The following is a 21389-nucleotide window of genomic DNA, read 5'->3' on the forward strand; positions in this document are numbered from 1 at the left end:
CACGTTCCTCGGTTGACGCACATAATCCATCACTGCTCGTACATTATCAATCCTAGCCAGGCTAACACGAGCCATAAAACGAAACACAAGAACTTCAAATTTCCCGTCATCGTAGACGAATAACCACGGTGTTTATCGAACACGAGTCGCTAAAACAAATAAAAGGGGGGAAGAAAGAATTGTATTATTTCTGTAAGGCACATCGCCTTACTGCAAATGTTTGATGACGATAAGGAGCAAAGGTATCTCACGTCGCTGCAAATATCATAACGCGAAACACTGTGGGTTGTAAAACAGTCGAGATAACGTTTAACGCTCGGTAAACGCTCAGTCATCGTTTATCGTTTCAAAAAGGTGACCAATAATTTATATCTTCTTCATGTCAGCCACCACGTTCTCCGCAAGTTCAAACAATTTACCTTTCACCCTTCGCAATTAATGTATCGTCGTGTCAGCAGCAGTTTTTCACTGATCACTACGTGTGATGTATATCGTTTCGAGCTTTCCTGTAGCGTTTTGTATTCTTATTCTCGCGATTGCGTTATCTTGCTAACTTAAATCTTATAGATATCGTGCGAGATTTTGTATCTTATTTTTCGTCGAGAGGTTTCGAACGTGACGTTCTACGCAAACATCTTTTAGATAGCCTCGCACATGTTGATACGTTTAGAATTGATACGTGAGAAACTGCTATATTTTGAAGGTACTAATATTGTTTGTGATGAATTTTTTTATCATTTATAAGATGCTTTATAGGATGTGTATATAGCATATAGGGTTCATATTTTCGTGAACTAAGAATATGAAATTCGAGCAGAGATTTGTTTCATTCATTAAATAAATAGATAATGTTGCAGATTACACAGCCATCCGTTTCTTTCGTTTATTTTGGTCACAATGCCTATCTTATATTTAGTCATTACCATAATACATATCGCATATTCGCTTCCCATTAGTGATTTAAACAAAGAACAGTTATCTCATATTATCTATATTACAACATATCTTTATTATTACAAATAACGACTATGTATCTATTTGTACTGTTTAGATCTAAACTTGTTAATTTGGTCTATGAAATTAATAATTTTTCACTCACTACATATCAAAGTGGGTACGATGATACCTTGTCATCAATTTCTCTATTTTGTTTGACGATATGTAATAATTATGAATTACGTTTTTCCAAATAAAATTTTTCATTGCTATAGAAATTCTCACTGTAGTATAGATCAAAGTTGCTGTATCTCTTAAACGCATGACGATAATTTTTATACGATATTTTAGTGCCACGCCCTCTCCATAAGACTGAAAATTCTCGCCATTAAATGAATTTTTAAAAAGTGATTTCCAAAACTATCTCCCTAAAATTTGTGATCTGATAAAATTTCAAACAAAATTTAAGACCACTAGCTCCTATTGTACTGATACAGTAAGATAAAAGTAGTAAATTTCGAAAAATCTATCCCTCAATAAAATATAAAATTGTAAAATATTGTAATTATCATACAGCGAAAGTATTTAGCAAAATTCGAAAATCAAGCTCGATTATTACTTTAAAAAATGACCTATTATTTGATAAGAAAAAAGAAATAAATAAATAAGAATATCATAATTATATACTTCCATTTGTTTAAAAAAAATTGTATGAAAGACGCGATCGTACACAGGAACGAATCCACCACCTGTTTGCTGACGCGTGCATACAGCTGAATCGACACTCCACGTTTTACCTCTAATTTTAGAGACTTGCACATGGTCACATAAAAAAGATTCACTGAAATCTTTATATTTTAACACTATCGAAATAAATGTACAAAAGTTAAGGATATATCTATAGAAAAAAATAGATTTCTCGTTAACACCTTATTGGTAGTATTTTTAAGAAATGAGTTCGAAAGTTCATACTTTTCAAACAGCAAGAACCAACGCATTTTCAATATTTACATACCACGGTATAATTATTTCAGAATAATTACGTTATAGTTACAGGACTACGAGGATCGCTAATTGGAGTTCGCCGTAGATAACATAAGTTTTAGTTAGAATAATGACAGGTATGGTCGTTAATCATTTAACTGTTTCTGTGCAGTTGTAAGTCGTGCTCCGGATATTATAAACATTATTATAATTTTGTGCTCACAAACTTAGATATAAGCTTTTCGTTGAAACAAATCATAACTCTATCAAACCAGAAGACCAACATTCCTCTATTCTTTCGTCGGAATCAAGAGCTAAGAAACATGTATAATTTTATGATTCTGTTTTTTGAATACGATTTCGTTTAACTCAGAGTCCACAAAAAAATTGAAACTTGCACAAGAAGTGGCAACTAGAAGAATTTGCGTTGACCAGATCATAAAACCAATAAAACAACAATGTGTATCTGACGAATCAGACGCGTGTTCTAGTAATTCAGCACGTACAATTGATCGTAACATCTTCAAGCGCTGGTATAAATGACTAATATGCCTAGAACGACCATGATCCCGAGTTGATATTGCCCGATTTTGCAACTGTCGGGCCAGAAATAATTTCTGGTTGGGAGACGAATGGTCTGAAATTGATCTCGACGCGGTTCGCGATTTCTCGCTTTTGTACTCCAATCTTTTTCACGCACTGTTCCCGAAAAAACGAGGGGCAGCAGAGTTGAACAAGAGGAAACCACCAACGAGTAGAGTATATTTTGCTACGCCATACAAGACGTTTCCAGAGGGTTGGAAACAGAAGGGGAAGTAGAGATAATGGAAGAAGCAACTTAACGAGTGTGCAGAAACAACGAAGAATGGCCAACGAAGAAAACATTTCAGAAGATGTGTCGATAGTTAGGTGACTCACTTCCTTCTACATGATGGATGAATAACCATTCTAAACTTCTCTAATGGAAATGATATTTTATTATTGCGATTTAATACGATCAACGCGCTTCGTTTAAAACGAGAAAAAAAATAACAGTGCGTTGGATGGAGAGCCTGATGTAAGTCTATTTATAGTTTCCGTGATTAATCACGTAATTGGAAAATGTCTGGTAATTTGATCTTTCTTTCGTTTCTTATAAGTAGACTACAGATATTTACGCAAATTCGCGTATTCTGACGAATGTATTGTAATTGACCCATCTGTTCTCATTGGCTATATATGTGAATATATGTGTATGATTAACATGAAGCAAAATGAAATTTATATTTCGATATATATTTAAATTTGACTTTATTACTTTTGTAGCAAACCCACTTCACACCTTTCACGAATAAAGATGTTTCCATTCACGATATTTCAGAATTTGAAAAGAAGACATTCGAGAAGATACAAAGACGAAGAACAGGCGATGAAATGAGAATAATAGGATTAAAAAAAAATAGAACCTAGAAAATTGTTTTATTTATAAAATATTGTGAAGAACGCTTTACTTGGGATATTTTATATATCTTTGCATGTTATATGTATTCCATGCACATTTGTATCTTTAATATACGATTACGATATACGAATTGTAAGCGAAGAAATAGTTATTAAAATCAAGACCGAAATGGTATAAAATGAAAATACGCTTGCCTTAGCAGCAAATGTTTTACCAGTTTCATCGCGAAACAAAAGTATTCCCTCCGTATGACGGAAGCTCATTTGGAAAACACAGCCAGTACGCATGATGCATACATTCATGATATCACGATTGGCCGATTGCCAACCGTATCTATACACTGTCTACTTTTACTCGAATTTATCGTATTTTTCAACAGTGATCCACGATCGTTCTGGCTACATCGTTTTTTTCTTCTCAATCTTTTCACGTTCCTCTTTTATTCGATTATTCGAAAAATTTGTAGTTCCATTGTTTACTCGAGACGAGGTCGACAGAGGATTATTTATAAAAATCCGAAAAAATTATTATACTACTCGCCGATAAATGATGAAGAGCCACCATAAAAAAAACGTTACATTATACAATACATCACACCATATACAGATCCTCGAAATTATACTCATCTATTTTCGAACGTCCCGTACAATTTTGTAGAACGCTGATATCATTGTACGTTATTTTTAAATTTTTCTCAAATTTCGTTACAAACATCGGTAACCACGTGTTGCCTTAAAAAAATCACGCGTAAGGTAAATACTTAAAGAATTGTAAATTGAAATGTTCCATAAATGCTCGTACACATTTTGTTTATACAGTTAACGCATTTTGTTCTTGTATACACAGTTTAATCTGTTTTATTCGAACTTGATCGTATTTATTCTAATTGGTGATATCCGTGGATCGCTACTTATTTCGGTGAATTATTATTCACGATTACGGTACAAGAGCAATGAAAATAAATGTCCAGCATTTAATCGGCCATGTCGCTTAACACGAGATCGGCCGAGGAGTGCGATGTGTTAACGTTTCTCTCATCGATCGCGTGTTACAATGAACTCTTTTTTAGTGCCTCTCCACCCCGTCGGAGATATTGATCCTGACAAATTGTTGAGATTATCGTACGCGATGATTCGCGAATGTCACCGGGAATTTATTCAGTGGCGAGACAAATTAAAGGGGACGCTGGGACATTAAAATAGATTACACGATCGAAAACAAAAATAATAATTAAACACATAATTTAATTAATTGGATATTTAGTCCTTTGTGATTCCACGTTGTCGATATTGTGCGAATCATATTTTTTCATGATAAGATTTAATTCGATAGAAATAGGAACCTCTCGCAAGTCAGATCAATCAACTCCACTTTTTATTAATTTCTTCATTACATATGTACAATGAACATTTGGGTCTCAAGAAACAAACGACGCTCTCGTATATCCATTCGTCGTAAGATGACACAAATAATGGTAAATTTTAAGGTAAACCGAAGAGACAGTGTTTGTAGCGTTATTTTTTATGTTATGTTTCAATTTATGGAATTGATCAATGTGGCTTCTGAACCAGTCATATGTAAGCGCAGCTCGGACTTCAAATAATTAAGATCGAAGCACGAACGTAGCACGTGAATTAAAATTATAGATAACAGCTAACCAATAATTATCAGCATATAACATGAAATAAAGAATACCTTGAAGAGCACCAGAATTCATGTCTTCGCATAGTAGAAATCACACGTTCTGACGTTTTCACCTTTTGTCACCATAAAACCAAAAACGTATATAAATTTTCAGTTCCAAACTTATACCTCGACAACCACGAAGATCGTGTCCAACCAGCACGGAAACATTGTTCGTCGAGGGAACACTTTAAAAATGTTGCTGAACTGTTCACCGTTCAGATTAAAAAAACCATATTTTCTCATCGGCGAAAAATATCTATAAGGCTTCGATCCGAAGCATAGTTCGTCCAACGTGTCTTATAATCGTAACAACGAATTGATCCCAGTGGGTCAAGGTTGCGAGAAATCCTTCGTAGCGATCGACCACCTTCCCCTAGGTAGATTCAAGGAGTTGAGCGGCAACGAAATCACGACTTTCGAAACTACGTTGCTCGAAAACTGAACCAATTCCATCAACGATCTTTTCAATCTTCTTCAACCGTGGGGAATCTCGATTTTTATCGACGCAGTTCCTTCGAACGAAAACGATCGAAGAAGCCGAGAAATACACAAGTTCGACGACCGTTTAAAAAAATAACTTTCGAGGCACACGGTCGACCTTGCGTTCAATTTTAACCGGTCGTCCACGATCACTCGGTTTATCTATTTCTTCCAATCTTTGCAGATAGAAACGAGTTATTCTCCAGCGATTTCACACTCGTTGCTGTCACTGATAATTATCAAACTTGGCCACGAGGTTCGTCGGCGTTCCCGCGAATTCGCAAAAGTTTCAGCTTTGGAAACTGAAGTGATCGGAGAGTTAAAATAACAGGCACTCTGTGTCACTGTACGAATCTTCCACTTTGTGACGGTTATGCTGTTTCTGTTTTTTATTTAACAAGTAAATGCTTTTGTATTTGATCAGCCGCGTGTAACTTGACGGAATGTAACAAAGAGAGGCACTTGGTAAAATCGAGCACGTTTAACTGGCAACTTTCATTCGTCGATGAAAAAATGAAAGAAAACGAAGGAAATGATCGTAGGAGAACAACTCGAGGATGTAAACTCACGTTTCGCGATACCGATCCTCCGGTGTCTCGTGGATCACGAAGAATGAGAAACGTTCTAGCGTGTACACCGATCAGAAAGGCCGTCCGGTCGGAAGCTTACGCCATTCTCGACTGACGAGCAAAACGGCGAAGCGGCATTTCCCCATCGGTGCGCGCCTCGATCGAGGAAAAAGCTTCTGTAGGTGGGGATACCACGACGCCGTTCTACCCACAGGAAAACACGAAAGTTCAAACGACACGCAACGTTTTTAATCAGAGCTTTTATTTTTCTTTCTCTTTCTCGTTTATCAAGAAAATATTATTTGTTACATCGAAAACATCGCGCGATTATATAAATATGTCGTATATGATTCTCATCCTGTTTCTTATTCTTTTCGTTCCTTTCTCTTTTTTTTTTTTTTCTTTTTTCCGAGGAAGAAATAGAAAAATTTGCTAGGACAAGTGCAAACTTTTAGTAATAATTCAAGATATCTTTTTTTTAATTTGTTCTTTAAAAATAGATGAATTTTATATGTCGAGTTACTAAATGGAAATTTAATTGTTCTCATCTTTTGCTCGTTTAGTCGAGTATTGTTTCTCTTCTCGATGTGGACAGCGTTTCGTTTCACGTTGAAGGACTCGCAGATGTTTCCGATGTTCCACCGATATGATGTGATTTACCGTATTAACGTAACATATGACCGTAGTGTCGTATATTTGAATATATTTTTTATTTCCAGTAAAAACAGATTTTTAATCGAATATGAATCTTCTTTCTTATTTTTTACTTATATAGAATGTAGCTGTATAATGGTTTTATAGTGTGTTAATACCGTTTTATATTCAAATAAAACGTATACATAAACATAAACAAGCTTCTTGAAAGAATATTACGTTTGGTTTTAGCCTATACAAAGTTTAAAGATCGTAAAAAGCGTAAGGTTAGATGACTTTGGAAGATTTCAAAACCGAGTATATACTTTTAGAGATCTTCTAACGCAATTTCAACTAACTTCAATAACAGAAAAGATAATAATTGCATAAAAGGCCGGAATAAATTTTCTGTATTATAATTAACTTCGTAATAAAAATCACCGAACAAACGGAATGCTAATAAATGACATTAACTCGTGTCATCGATTAGTTACTAATCTGAATTCAAAATAACTTCGCGTGAAAGAAAGGCATGAGAATGAGTAATCACGCGTGACCTCGATAATCCAAGAACAAAAGTATTTCGATTGCGTTCTCCATGGGACTCCGAAAGCGTAATCGCAGTTACTTTCAGTCGAGCTCAGTCACCGACCTAATGAGGATGTGCTTCCGCGAAGAACTTGTGTTATTCTCGTACATATCGCGCATTATGTTAAGTAGATTGTATTCTGCGAATGTCCTCTAACAACTCAACAATCAATGTTTACGATCAATATTCATAAAACTATGAAATTACCATTTATCAGTTTCTGTTACATTTTTATTAAAATGGGCAGAAACTTTCTACACGAAGAAATGAATATTTCTTCTTTCGACTCGAACATACACAATAGTTGACAAAAGTATTCGAATATTAATAGAGAACTTTCACGTATACACTATGTGTGTCATCTAAAGCATTTTGAAATTTCATTAGCGCTACCACCGTGTTGTATGTTGTTGCATGGATTTTTATGCATTTGTGGAAAATCTGAAGGTGGAAAATTACACAGAATATACACATATAATATGCAAAAATATCATATTATTTTGTAAATAAAACAATCGTCACAAACACAATCGTCTACCTAGGTTGCATTTTTTAAATTACCTTTCTAAAAATTAAGTTCGTAAATATAAATTTACTACGTAGTAATGGAACATAACTGTACAATTACGCTGATAACGTTCTATAATTATGATGATAAAGGTTTCGTTACTGTGCTAATGAAATTTCAAGATGTTTCGTATCACAAACATGATATACGTGTCTACGAAAGGTTTCTATAAATGTTCGAATACTCCAGTGAGCTACTGTACATTCTTCTCAAAGATATATGTATTTGTACTACAAATAGTGGAAATTAGGACACGCATCAAGCTCTTCTAACACCTTCTAAATAGATAACAATGGTTCGCAATGCTCGCGAGACCATTTCTGAACAAGGCTGTTAATAGCGGCACTGACATTTTAGAAATGCCACGTTACGACATTTTCGAGTACTATTGTCCTAAATTGTTGGGATATGTCATGTGTCAATAAATATTCGCCTGTGAAAATTTCTTATCGTCGAATGTAATAACCGTGCGTCATGTGACGACGCGCAACGAGGAGAGGAAATAAGAAATGTCACATCACACTGTGACGATGGGACTAAACCGACGTTAAACGAGTTCCTCGAAATTATGAATATTGCGTCACTTTTCCAACTTTTTCGTCCTAAGTGATTCAACGTAAACTATTATCATATTATCAAATTAATATCACGATATTAAAAATTTATCAACAATTTTTGATTCACGTTAAATGCAACAAATTTTTAAAATATTTCTGTCTTTATCTTATCTGTGACCAATCAATACTTCTGGCCGACCTTATGTCCGTCTTGGACCATAAATACCACAAGGTCTGCACACGCAAAATTCATTTACACATTTCTGAGAAAGAATCACTGTTTATCGAATGGTATCATATGAAAATTCACGATGCGAAAGAACCTGTTTTGTTTTCTTTTCTATTAATCGGTTGAACACGTACTTATAAAGTTTGTGAAGCAATTATCGCATCGATTGATCTACGGTAGATCATTCACGTGTTCAATGTCCACAGTTTTTCTATTTTTTTTTTTTTTTTTAATTTTACATCGAACGCCAAAGAGTAAAAGATATTCAACTGTACAACGAGCAGACGGAGATGAAATATTTTACAAAATTTTATGAATTGCTAATTGGATTCATTATTCTAAATTACATAAAAATTACTATAAAAATTGCTTTACACCTAAGGTTTGAATAAATGTTACATCGCAGGAGGTATCAATTTTTTCCTACAAGTATATTTTATTGCTTGAAATACATCGCACATATTTTTACGAAACGATACGAAACATATTCTCCACGCGATATTAACAAAAATCAGTAAGTTTCAAGCGCGCTAAATATTGTAAATTATAAATAATTCATTTTAAAGGTATAACGAATTTTAAGGTTCAACTAATATTTCTTAATTGTTCTAATTCTTACAATATTAAGAGTTGCGCGTATTGATATCAGTAATTAGCAACGATATTGCGCGATTTAAGCACGAATGAGCTGAGTAGGGCTAACGTTGGTTATCTGTCCAACACGTGTGTTTTCACAGAAGATTTTCTTGTCGTAAATCACGGGAAGAAAAGAGCAACAAGAAACGTAAATGACTATCAACCAAGAATGACTAGACGAATTTTTATATAAATATGTATATATATATAATATATATATATAATCGCGTCAATGTGAATTTACATAGAGATTTGATGCCAAACAATTGTTTCTCGTTTAAGGCAAAATTTATGAAAAGAAATATCTTCGTCGCTATGTAATTTTATCTTTCTTATCTATACGTTCTTGAGTATCGAATCATGTTAAATAACACAGTAATTAACATCACGATAATTAATATCTCGCTGATTAGATTTTAAAATAAAATATGTGTTTTACGAAGAAGCGCTATTTGCTAATGAATTTGTTTTACGTAAATACTAGACCATGAGTTGAATTTTAAATTACCAACCATATTAACAGCAGTGCGGGTTAATTTAGTCCTATCCCAATTATGAAATCTTTCATCGATATTAATTAAACAAATTGCATCTACTGAAAAAAACCTACTATCAAATTCATCGGAGTATCTTAAATCAACTTTTCATTCTCCGAACTATCATCAACCTATTCAAGCGTAGTTCTGAACATCCTGGGCTTTTTTCAATTATATGTACATTGAAAAGCCAGAACTAGTGTCGTAGTAGTCGATATTAAGAGTAATATTTACGAATAACTGAAGGGCCAGGAAGATCGCGTGACGAACTAATGAAAAGTTCGACGAAACGTGCCATCGTCGGCGTGGCCCTCACTTCTGACTTTACGCTTGAGCTTACGTCAGGCGTGGACACGCCAAACCCAATAATACATCATCGCCCGACGACACGATACTATTCTGTTCGTCTGTCAACGTAAAATTATTTCATTCAATCAGACGACGAAAATATGGATGACACTTTATTGGGCTTCTTTCTCAAGCGACACGGTTCGTCAGCTATTATTAAAACAATTTTCTGACACGATGAAATATCGCGGAAATTTCGTGTATCTTCTTTGAAACGCGATACGCTCGCGGAGAACATAATTGTCAAACGCTGTTTGGTAATTTAGCCAATTTTACGGACTTGATTGTATAGAGAGTGTTGGAAAACCGAGCAACATTTGAGGCTCTCAGTAGCGAAACTGATTAACTACATTTCTTTTATCGTTTGCTTACTTTGATTACATAGGTACGCGATCGACACTCAGTTCTCAAGAAATTAGTAATTAAGAACAAGTTCATTTTGCTGTAAGAAGATTATATAAATAGTGAGAAATTCTACGGTGAATTAAAAAAAAAGTGTTTGTAACACCATCGCTTTTCTCTCTGCTTTTTGACTATAAAGCTGATCAATGAGCTGATCGTATTTTGATCGTAGGACACGTTAGAAAGCAATAATACGTTTCAGATCGTTGATGTATTAAGACAGGAAAACAATTATTACTGCATTTACTTAAGCTAACTTGATAAATACTAAACGAGACAGATAATAATAAAAAATAGTTTCACGTTCTTAAGCAAAATAATGTACACATGTTACATATAATATACAGGGTGGTTGGTAACTGGTGGTACAAGCAGAAAAGGGGTAATTCTACGCGAAAAAAGAAGTCGAAAATATAGAATAAAAATTTTTCGCTTGAGGCTTTGTTTTCGAGAAAATCGACTTTGAATTTTCGCTCGGTACGCGTGCACTTTATCACGTCTCGTTATAACGGATTTCACCGTAGATCGTTGTCTCGATGGAAAAATTAAAAAAAAAAGAATTAAAAAAAATCTTTATTCTATATTTTCGACTTCTTTTTTCGCGTAGAATCACCCCCTTTCCGCTTGTACCACCAGTTACCAACCAGCCTGTATAAATCATATTTTTCTATTTTGTGGAATTATCCGACAAGAGGTTAAAAAAGGATTGCAACAAAATTTGAAATAACCAAGGAATATTTAAATCTAAAAATCACCAGTTAGACAGTGTTCGATTATATAGCGTGCGTCTGTATCACATTGAAAGAAGATCGCCGTAGACTGATGATAAAAAACAAGATTATTTGCCGAAGATTTATAGGTAAATATTTCTTATCAAAATATGTGAAGAATACTTAACCCTTTTGCTACTATATTTCATTTATATGATAGAGCTTGCGAAAGGGTTCAACTGCTTGGCACGCTGTTTTTATACGTAATGATAATAATATTCTTTATTTTCAGCCTGACGGCTAAGAAATGGCCCAGGTTCGCAAAATCCTTGGCTTGCAATTCTATCTTGACCTTCCGCTCTTTCAATTTCTATCTTCCTTCTGTTCTTTCATTTAAATTTCTCATTACTCTTTTTATACGTAATATTTTCAGAAGCGTAAGCGTATGATGAAATATATTTCATTTTGCAATCGATAATTATTCGCACAATTCGTCGAGAAACATATATATGAGCCGAGGCTGAAAATTAATTAACTCTATCGCTTCCGTGAAATCGTATTCCCCGAGAATCGAGAATGCCCCGTTGTTTCTTTCAATTGTGCGTAAGCGTTTTCGCTTTCAATTTAATTACTCATTGGAGCAGATATATTCAGCTAATGTTCTATCGTGATATGTATATGAATGCGATTATCTGGTAGCGGTTAGAAATAAGGTCGAGAAATATTTCGAGATTAAAAGGAATTTTTTGCAGAATTTTTACATTTTGTCAAGTTTTCTTAAAACCACACTGAAAATTTGTCTCGCCGTCGAGTGGAGAATTTTCCTTCAAATCGGATCGATATAAGAAAAGATACTTTGTCATATAAAAATATCGGTATTCTAAACATTTCGGGGAAATTTTTTCAGGGTCAAGTTAAAAATGTGAAATATACCTCGCGACATTAAAATATCAGTAAAGGTTTTTAATATTCAAAATATCCTGGAGATTTGATAAATTTTAACATGGATGTTAAGTACCCAAAATACTTTGTAACACATACATGTACATATGTGCATATATTAGAATTCTTGAATATTGAGAAATTGATTAGCATAATGAGATATTGTAAATACTACATATTATCAGATACTTGATACAGAATTGATTTTAAATTTAACTATACATTTCTGAACTTGGATTAACAACCGCGGATTATTATAAAGTGTTTAGAAATATCCAGAGTGCAAAAATATCGACTTATTATTAATCTGTAAAAGTCTTGCTTTCCCGAGTACGTCAAATAAATGCAATTCTCAAAAAATCGTTACGACTATACATATTAGATACAAGAAACCTTTTTAATCTGTATTTCGTTATTAAGCTTAAATATGCCGAATTTGGTCAAAGGAATCACACATTTCCATCGAACCGTGTTCTTCGTGCACGAAACAAATTAACTTACATGAAAAACACAAAATCTATAGTGATTCATGTTGTTTCTTTTTTTTCACGAACCAAGATTTCAAACGCTTTCCTTGATTAAATCACGTCATTTTTGGTAAAAAAAAAAAAATATTTAAAATTAAGTAGATTTGAAACAACGAACACATGATACACCTAAACCTGTTCAGATCCAACCTAATATTTTAGAAAGCGTTGTCTCTTCGCGTAGCAACGACGGAGCTGTTCGCTTAAGCTCGGAATTGTTACTTTGCGATCAAAATCCTTGGGAGATATGATAATGCTACCGCAATACGTATGTATGTCTTGGAACGTGGAATAAAGTAAGACAGCAAGGTTAGGTAAAATACGAGGAAATATGCGATGTTACTTAAAAAAACAAAGCGTAATATTAAGATAGGATGATTTGAGTCGGTTAAACTGGAACGTCTCAAAATTCAATCTTGAATTTTGCACATTAATGATCAAGCTTGTTGCATATTACGAGACAACGTTAGTCTTGAATATAATAATCACATCCGACTAATTTTCGTTCAAGTTCATCTTGCAAATTTCAATTATCCTTCGACGAATTTCCAATTATAGAAAACAGAAGTAATTACTAGTTGCAAAAGCGCCAATTATAGTTCGCATACTTGGTAATATCCTGTAGTACAAACGTAGCGCCAAGTACAACGGTAATTACAAATAACTATAATCTGAGGAACGATCGTTTTCGCAAATCATTGTACATGATGTCTGTTGAAAACATTTGCATAATCCCAGAACACTCCGCACTGGGATAATGAATCGGCTCACAAGATCCTCTTCTAGACATCATTCTTTAAATCAGTCTACCTACGCTACTGCGTATCGTCTTTCACACTCATTATATAGTTAAGATAGTTATTCGTGTTATATTCTAATATTTTACCAAGTATATGTCCGCAATAAATGTCGTGTAACTTCCGATCAATTCGAAATTTTATCAACGTGTAATCGTGGCGGTCGTGTCACATCGTAATACCAATAAAATTTCAAAATATTTTACATAACGCGCACAACACACACGTCAAAAGTTTCTATGCCAATTGTCCTATTCCTTTCGTCAGCCATCGTACTCGCAATAATTTTGAAGTATCCAAATACTTGTGCACGATACACAGAACCTTTGCAATTGGATCATCCTGCGAAAAACGGTGCAAACGTGTTCCAAAGATATCAACGGCTGACGGGATTCTGGCGTCTCTGTTTATGTCACTTTTACACGATAACACGTTCCGTATCGTAAAGCGGTTAATAAAATCGTTAGCAGGCCTAGATACGTACCCATTGGGCAAGCGTGCATAATTGACGGCCTGTCTCTACCCCTTTTAGACGTTCGTAATATACAGCGTGGCCTTGCGAAATGACACTGTCTCTCTGTGACACCAGGCACGTGAGAGAGAACGTAATCATCGATGAGCCAATGGAAGCGGACGCTCCTCTAACGACGCGATTCACCGGTAAATTGTCCCTTAATTTTCTTGCTAATTGTTGGAGGATTGTCGATGAAACGGCACGGTATCGAGTGGGATCAGCCGATCGACGATACGCCAAACGGTCTGACTAATCTCGTCGAAATCTCATCGAAAACAACGTCCTACTAAACGAACGACGTTACGTCGAACGATGATTGCTCGTTTTAAAGCCGTCGATCAAGAAACGAACGAATCTGGCCGATATTCACGGCTATTCGCCTGTAAACAGCGATTACTTTCGTTCCTGTATGCTCGAACGTATTCGACGGCGATGGAAATTGGTACGAGATAGCTAAAACGTAGCTATTGCACGGTTTATGGGGTAATACCGGCTACCTTATTGAAACGGACATTGTGTTCCTGAGTGGGATAGTTTGCGGTGTTAGAGACGACTAGGTTCCGGTTCCAGCTGGATGCTTGTTTTCGATGAGCTGCTGCGTTTCAATTCGCGTTTGTTGCTTTATTGATAGCAACCTTGGTACTGCAGAGATATAGGAGAGACCTGGTTACGATCGGATTTTGGAGAAAGCGGAAAATACTGTGAGAAATTTTGTTCGTTTACACTTTACAGTGTACGATTGGTATTTGCATAATATCTTATTATCTTGTAATAAATAATATAATTTTGCGAGTCGATTAGTTTGATTCAAGATTTAATTCATCGTCGAATAATGTTTTCACACGATTGTGAAACTTTTCGGCATATCGAGAGAAATATACTTCCGTGCAGTAGATTTTCCGCGAACTAGCGTAACAGATTTATTTTAGTAATAACGAGTAGTAGAAGTAGGAAATGATTTTAACGATTACTGCATTATTCTCCAGAGGTCAATTTTTAGATTACGTGCAAGAGATGCTCGTTAAGAAGTATGTTTGTAAACTACTGATCATCCTGTCTCGTAAACAGTATGTGAATATAAAGGAGAAAAAAATTATCATCAAATTAGACTATATCTTCGTCTATAAGTCTTTATCTGGCTGTTTCTATAACTGTTTTCACATAAGTACAGACACGTAAGTGATAAACTCCTTGAGATGACTTAACTCTATTTTAATTCTAATTTCTAGACCTAATTGGATAAATTAGAATTCCTTCTAATAATATTCTTAATGTATTTATCGCCGGCTAATACGTAGCTATATTTCTAATTTAATAACGAATTCAATTTCTACAAATTTAACAAAATAATTAATTTTATTTATAGAAAATTCCCCCCTTATCGTATTTTCTCCAGTTAATCCTAAAATTGAGATTTACTTATCTAATACACTTTCTTGAACAATCGACAAGAATCTAAATAATATATGTAACATTTTTAAATAAATTATCTAGATTTCTCAATTTAATAAACGAGCGTGCTGTCAACGTCGAGTAAGAGAATCGTTTCTGTGAAAAGTCGAGTCTAGTTCGATACAAGACTATGAGAAGGGTTGAGTCGTTGAGTGACAATATCAAAGACGTAACTGGGTATCGTTGTAACAGGAGCAGCCCCCTATGGTGACCAAAAGGGTAGGGCCGGAGATAGAAAAGGGTGCGGCAGGCAATCATAGATACTGTTCCATTTAACTTAGCCCCTGTTTATTCGATCTAAGCGTGACCTCATCCCGTGTTTCTCTATTAGACCTACAGTCGTAAAAGATTATCGTCGTGACGATAAGAAAGGCAGAAAAATGCACCTAGTTTCCCAGAAATCTCTGCTCACTGGAATTACTAAATAGAATTAACAGATTTTTAAAGAAGATTTCCATTACGAGCATTAGTAATACCAAATTATTAAATAGCGCACACCAGTTATTATTGTACATCGACAAACTGGAAATCATAGTGGCGTAAGTCAGTCCACTGCCATTTTTCATACGATGCTGTTTTATTGTTACAACAAAATTCAGCGTATCTTTTGAAGTTAAAAAACACGCTACGACACAGGATCATATGGTAAATTGATTTACCATCGGATTAAACAAATATTTCTTCTAAGGATTAGAAATCACAAATCAACTTGTATCCCCAAATTTTCAACTTACTCCACCACATTAATCTCAGTTCTCCAATTTAGTTAAACGATTTCCACTACGTTAATCTGAGATAATTGATTAATTACACCGAGACATTTTTTAATATACAGTAAAGCGTGCTACAACGAATAATTTTTATAGGTAAAATCAAAATGTTATAACAAACGCGATAAAATATCGGCCACTCCGCCGATTATTATGGTAAAGAGTAAACACTGATTGACGACACGAATTTGTTTGAATCTCCCTTTCTCTCGTTCGGTGGGTATCTACCGCGTAGAAGACAACTAAGTAGCGTAAAAATTCGTGAATAACAGTGCAAACTAACGCGGTCCAGGACGAACGAATGTCGAATGTCACAGTCAAAAGGCACGGCGATTTGTTTACAGGAAGATAACGATGGTTGAAGAAGGCTGACAAACATATTTGCCTCGTCAATTCATGACTTTCATTAAATAAATAAATTTCATATCGTTTTCATCACTTATTTTTTAATTTAGATTACGTTTTACGATTATTCAAACCGTTGTACCTTGCTCTTAACTATGGACCTGGAACGAGTTACTTCTAAATATGTATGTTTTAATGTAAGCTACAACGAACAGATGCTATAACGAACGTGATTCGAGAACCAATTCGTTCTAGCACATAGCTTACTGTATACCATAATATAATGTTATATGATAAAAACGTTATAGCATTATATTTACTATAACGTTAGAGAAGTGTACAATTAATCAGTTTTATGCTATAGAATTCTACAAAGAAAAGCAATATATTTAGATTAATTTCTCTTCGCAAGTTAATGTTATTTATTCTCTATGCGAAACCGCATTCGCCGGATAGACGCGCGTAGATGTTTTTTCAATCAATCCGAACGCGAGAGATTAATGATACGCGTAAAGTACGAAACGAGCGCATGGTTGCCTGATTTGAATGGACGTTTACTACTGCACGAAATTAAAGAACGCGGGGCGTCGTTGGGGAACAGACCGGACTACGCACGCAAAGCTTTTAAATCTCGCGCCACCGTAAATCCTCTTATTTTCCGCCGATCATTTACCTATCGCGCGATTGTCGTTCCCGGGCCCGTAAATTCTCGTATTAACGACGAATCTGCCTCGCAAATAAAGCGATCCGTATCGCGTTCGATCAGGAAAGAAATTCATGGAATCGAAATATTTCGAGGGGAAGCGATATCATATTCTAGTGTAAATATAGCGGTGTAGAACTCCCACTCAGGATTTTCCCACTGCAATCTGTTACAGGATACCGCAAGAGACTGATAAGAAAATCAACATGATGTCATAAGGTTTTATTCGATTCGCCAACGTCAAATTGTAAAATAAAAGCAGTGTCGCGCGCACGATGGCCATTGGTCAGCATGTTATACGGTCATTAAACGAAGAAAATATAATGTTCTTCTTTGTTAACTTAAAAAGTGAAAACACCGAAGCTTAATTAGTTTCTTTGTGCTATCCTTGTCCTTCTTTATCATAAAATATTTAGCCGCCGTTTCATAACAGTCTACACGGCATAATTTCGATTAAAAGGTAAAAAAGTAAAGCTATCTTACATAGTAATTTACAAATTAATAACATTGGTGAATTGGCAAGTTGTAAATCTTCTCTTTTACAAATGAAAAGCTTTATGAAGAAAGACTTACGATAAACAAATATAAGTTTTTTAGTAATTATAAATCCAAATGTAGCTAACATTAAACAGCGAGTAAATATTGAAGGTTTATTACTTTATTGCTGACTCGCAACGATGACTTGCAGTTTGTAAAATATGTGTTACGTGGAAAGTTCCATTTACCTTATTACCAAATTTTTTTACTGTTGTGTAAAAAAATGTATTAGTACACGCTACTGATAACTTGCAAAATACGTAAAGTTTTACTAAATAATATTAAGTTCTATCGTATAACAGTGTCTGCAAAAGATCGTTATATGAAATCAGTATGAAATAGTATAATTAGTACGACTCTACTGCAATGCATAATAGTGATACAATAATTGCTCGACAGTTAAATGTATGTGTCTAAATTAAGGAATGTTACGCTAAGAATGTGAAAATGGAGCGTTACGTGATATCGGAACGATACATAATCCCTCCAACTTACCCAGAAACAATAGATACGCGTCATTTTTCAAATTACGGAGTATGTGCAACCTATGGTTGTTTATCAAACGTCCGAGAATGTTTAATTGCCGATTGTCGAATCATTTAATTATTATTACGTTACGAATTAATTACATAAGAAGAACTGAATTTACGTAATCAGATAAAATCTGTTCACGATCGAAGTCATCCAATTTTATACGTAAACAATAGAGCGTATTTTTCGTCAGGTAGAGATTCTCCGTGATATTTACGAAGAATCGTTGAAAGTACGACGCTTACCGATAAGATAAGTCGACCCCGAAAGGAGAATAGAACGATAAGAATTCCTAAAAGTATTGTATATTCAACGATTTTATAAGTGCAACAGCATATGACGATGAGAAACAAATGTACATAATACCTCTGATAGACATTTTTAACGGTTATCATCTCGTCGCGAAAATGTTGCTATTCGATAATAGTATTTTTAACCATTTGAGTAGTAAGAAGCTCTTCAGTGAAAAGTAATGAAAAGCTCTTCATATAAGAGCACCAAATAAATTTCGTTAATAAGTATATTATAATTTACTACAATAAAAAATTCATTAACGAATTTCAATGAAACTTTTAATAGATAGGAAAACGTTTTACCTTGAATATGTTTGTATTTGGTAAAAGTTACAAGATGAGCACAAAGATATGAAACAAACTCTCTTATAATTAATCTATCAGGAAAAAATTTAGTTAATGCGAAACGTATAACTTTGGATCGTACACAATTCTAAGGAACTTTGAATTGCGAGCACGAATTTAAATTTAGTACACTGCTGAAGATGTTAAAGTCATTCAGAGACAATATATCACACGTGTTATCAAAATTAACGTACATAATGTTATTTACAAATTAAATATTTAGAAGTCGTTCCATACACGTCTACGTGTCATAAAATTGTAGGCAACGTTCTCTCTTAATTGATCGATATTTCCAGCCAGCTAGAAAGGCTATTCTTACTTTCAATCGACACGAAATATGCGACATAATGTATTCCAACCTGACGATAATGATAACATAACCGCATAACGTTAATTTATATTCAATTTATCAGAATATATCAAGATAATCTGCATTCGAGTCGAATCAAATTTGTAATCATACAATCGTAAGTTTATAATTCATTTTTCATCAAATGTAGACGTAACTAAGATAAAATTCTCAAACTGAGTATTTTTTATTTGAAATAATTTGAACGTTATTTGAAATAATTGTTTTCACCGTTTTATAATTTACTATATTGTGATAAAATTATTTTGCACTTGATATAAATCGTTATACTTGATATAAATAATTAATTTCCACATTTCCAATCAATTTCGCAGGAAAAATACGTATCCAAAATGAAGTTCCTTTTTATGGGCGGTTTATAAGATTTTTACGCATTTAAGCATAGAAAATTAAGAAGTGCGGAATTAGTGCTCGAATGCACATGATACGAGAAAGTATATAAAATATCCAAAGTATAATGGTATTCCTACGATATTCGAAAGGCAAAACAATTTTGAGCTTCAGCTACAGAGTTTCTATATTTTTATGCAAAAATATGAATTTGCATAGAAATCTGCAGTCTAATTATAATTACCATCATTCAAAATTCATAATCCGTATAGATATTACGACTGCGTTCTACGAGCATGTAGCAATAGCAGATCTTTCAATGCTGTAACAAAGTTTCGTTTTTCACCTGCAGCGTACGCGTTAATATTTAACAAAATGTAGATGCTGGAAAGGGCAGCCAGTAAACTTTAATGGTCGTCAAAGTGTAAATGTAAAGAGCGTAAATATGTTCGATAACCGTATTATTATGGAATAAAAGCGACGACAAATTGCTTTATTAGAAACTCTATATCTACGCGTTGATAACAAATCAGCGATTTCTTTTATTTATCGGGTTTCTTCCTTTCTACGAATACATTTGCCAGATAAGAAAGTTCTAATGAAATATCTTGTTAATATCAGAATGCGAAGCGACTTGGGTCTGCTTACCTTTATTCACTTTGTCAGCATTCATCGAAACTATACAATGCAATCCAGGCATATTTCACATACATCGCAATAGTAATTCCTGTTCGAAATAAAAATCGAACAAACACGAATATTATGTTAAGTAGTGAAATAATATCCCAATACAGAATAATGAAAATATAGAATCAAATTTTTTCGCTTCGTCGAGTTTGAAAATTTGTCAAACAGACTTTAATTTGGCTAAGTATAGATATATAGATATGCTAAAACAAGCAGCAGGAGTTTATTATACATACGGAAATAAATAAAAAATATAAACTAATGTTTTTCTGTCGAAGGCCTCATTTGTAAAGAAATAACGTTTAAGTACGTTAACAAATTGGTCCGGTGTGAACACGCGTACGTGTGATACATTTTCAAATGTATTTTTCTCGAAAATAAAGTATCTTATAAAAAAATGTTATCCTACATGTTCAATTTAGTTTCAAACGTAATTTAGACTCCTGTTGATTATTTACTCTTGTTATTACTGATGGTTGAAGAATATTTGTATGTAGAATATGTTTTTTATCTTGATGTAATTTAATTAAATAATCTTTGATGTAATAAAAATTATTGAGAATGAGATGAATTTCTACACATTACTTAGTAAACTAACTCTTCTAATTTCTCAAAAAAAAAAAAAAAAAAAAAAAAAAAAAAAGCGTCGTTTGGTCCAATTTTATTTTTCGTGGAAGTAAGCAATCTGTACAAAAATCTGTATTTGCTCCATTTTTATCAACCTTTAAAATTTATCGCTTTAAGTACATTAATTTATCAGTTAAATAGATACATATTTATATAAACTTTACCAAATGTCCAATAAGGATAGAGTAACGGAAATATGTTCAATCAACCTTCTGCAGAAGGTTGCTGGTCGGACAACATGCCTACGTGGGTACTTACAGGAGGAATTTTATTTCTTATCTAGCAAGAAATCAGTAGATCGATCTTATGTAACGT

The 21389-nt window shown here is 34.1% G+C and overlaps 1 protein-coding gene across 10 annotated transcripts in view; it reads right to left on the reverse strand.

Annotated features, from left to right (window-relative positions):
• ATP8B (ATPase phospholipid transporting 8B) overlaps positions 1–21389 on the reverse strand; it is a 73928-nt gene that overhangs the window by 37652 nt on the left and 14887 nt on the right. For 2 of the 10 annotated variants that reach the window (XM_033350363.2, XM_033350361.2), the window contains exon 1: positions 5057–6754. The exons of 2 other annotated variants lie outside the window; for them this stretch is intronic. The gene's annotated coding sequence lies outside the window, so the exon portion shown is untranslated. Of the gene's footprint in view, positions 1–5056; positions 6759–21389 lie in introns of those variants that run through there. 6 more of the 10 variants (XM_033350358.2, XM_076627744.1, XM_033350365.2 and 3 more) reach the window with 5 other exon arrangements.

Source organism: Bombus vancouverensis, chromosome 2 (assembly GCF_051014615.1).
Source record: "Bombus vancouverensis nearcticus chromosome 2, iyBomVanc1_principal, whole genome shotgun sequence".
Lineage (NCBI taxonomy): Eukaryota > Metazoa > Arthropoda > Insecta > Hymenoptera > Apidae > Bombus > Bombus vancouverensis.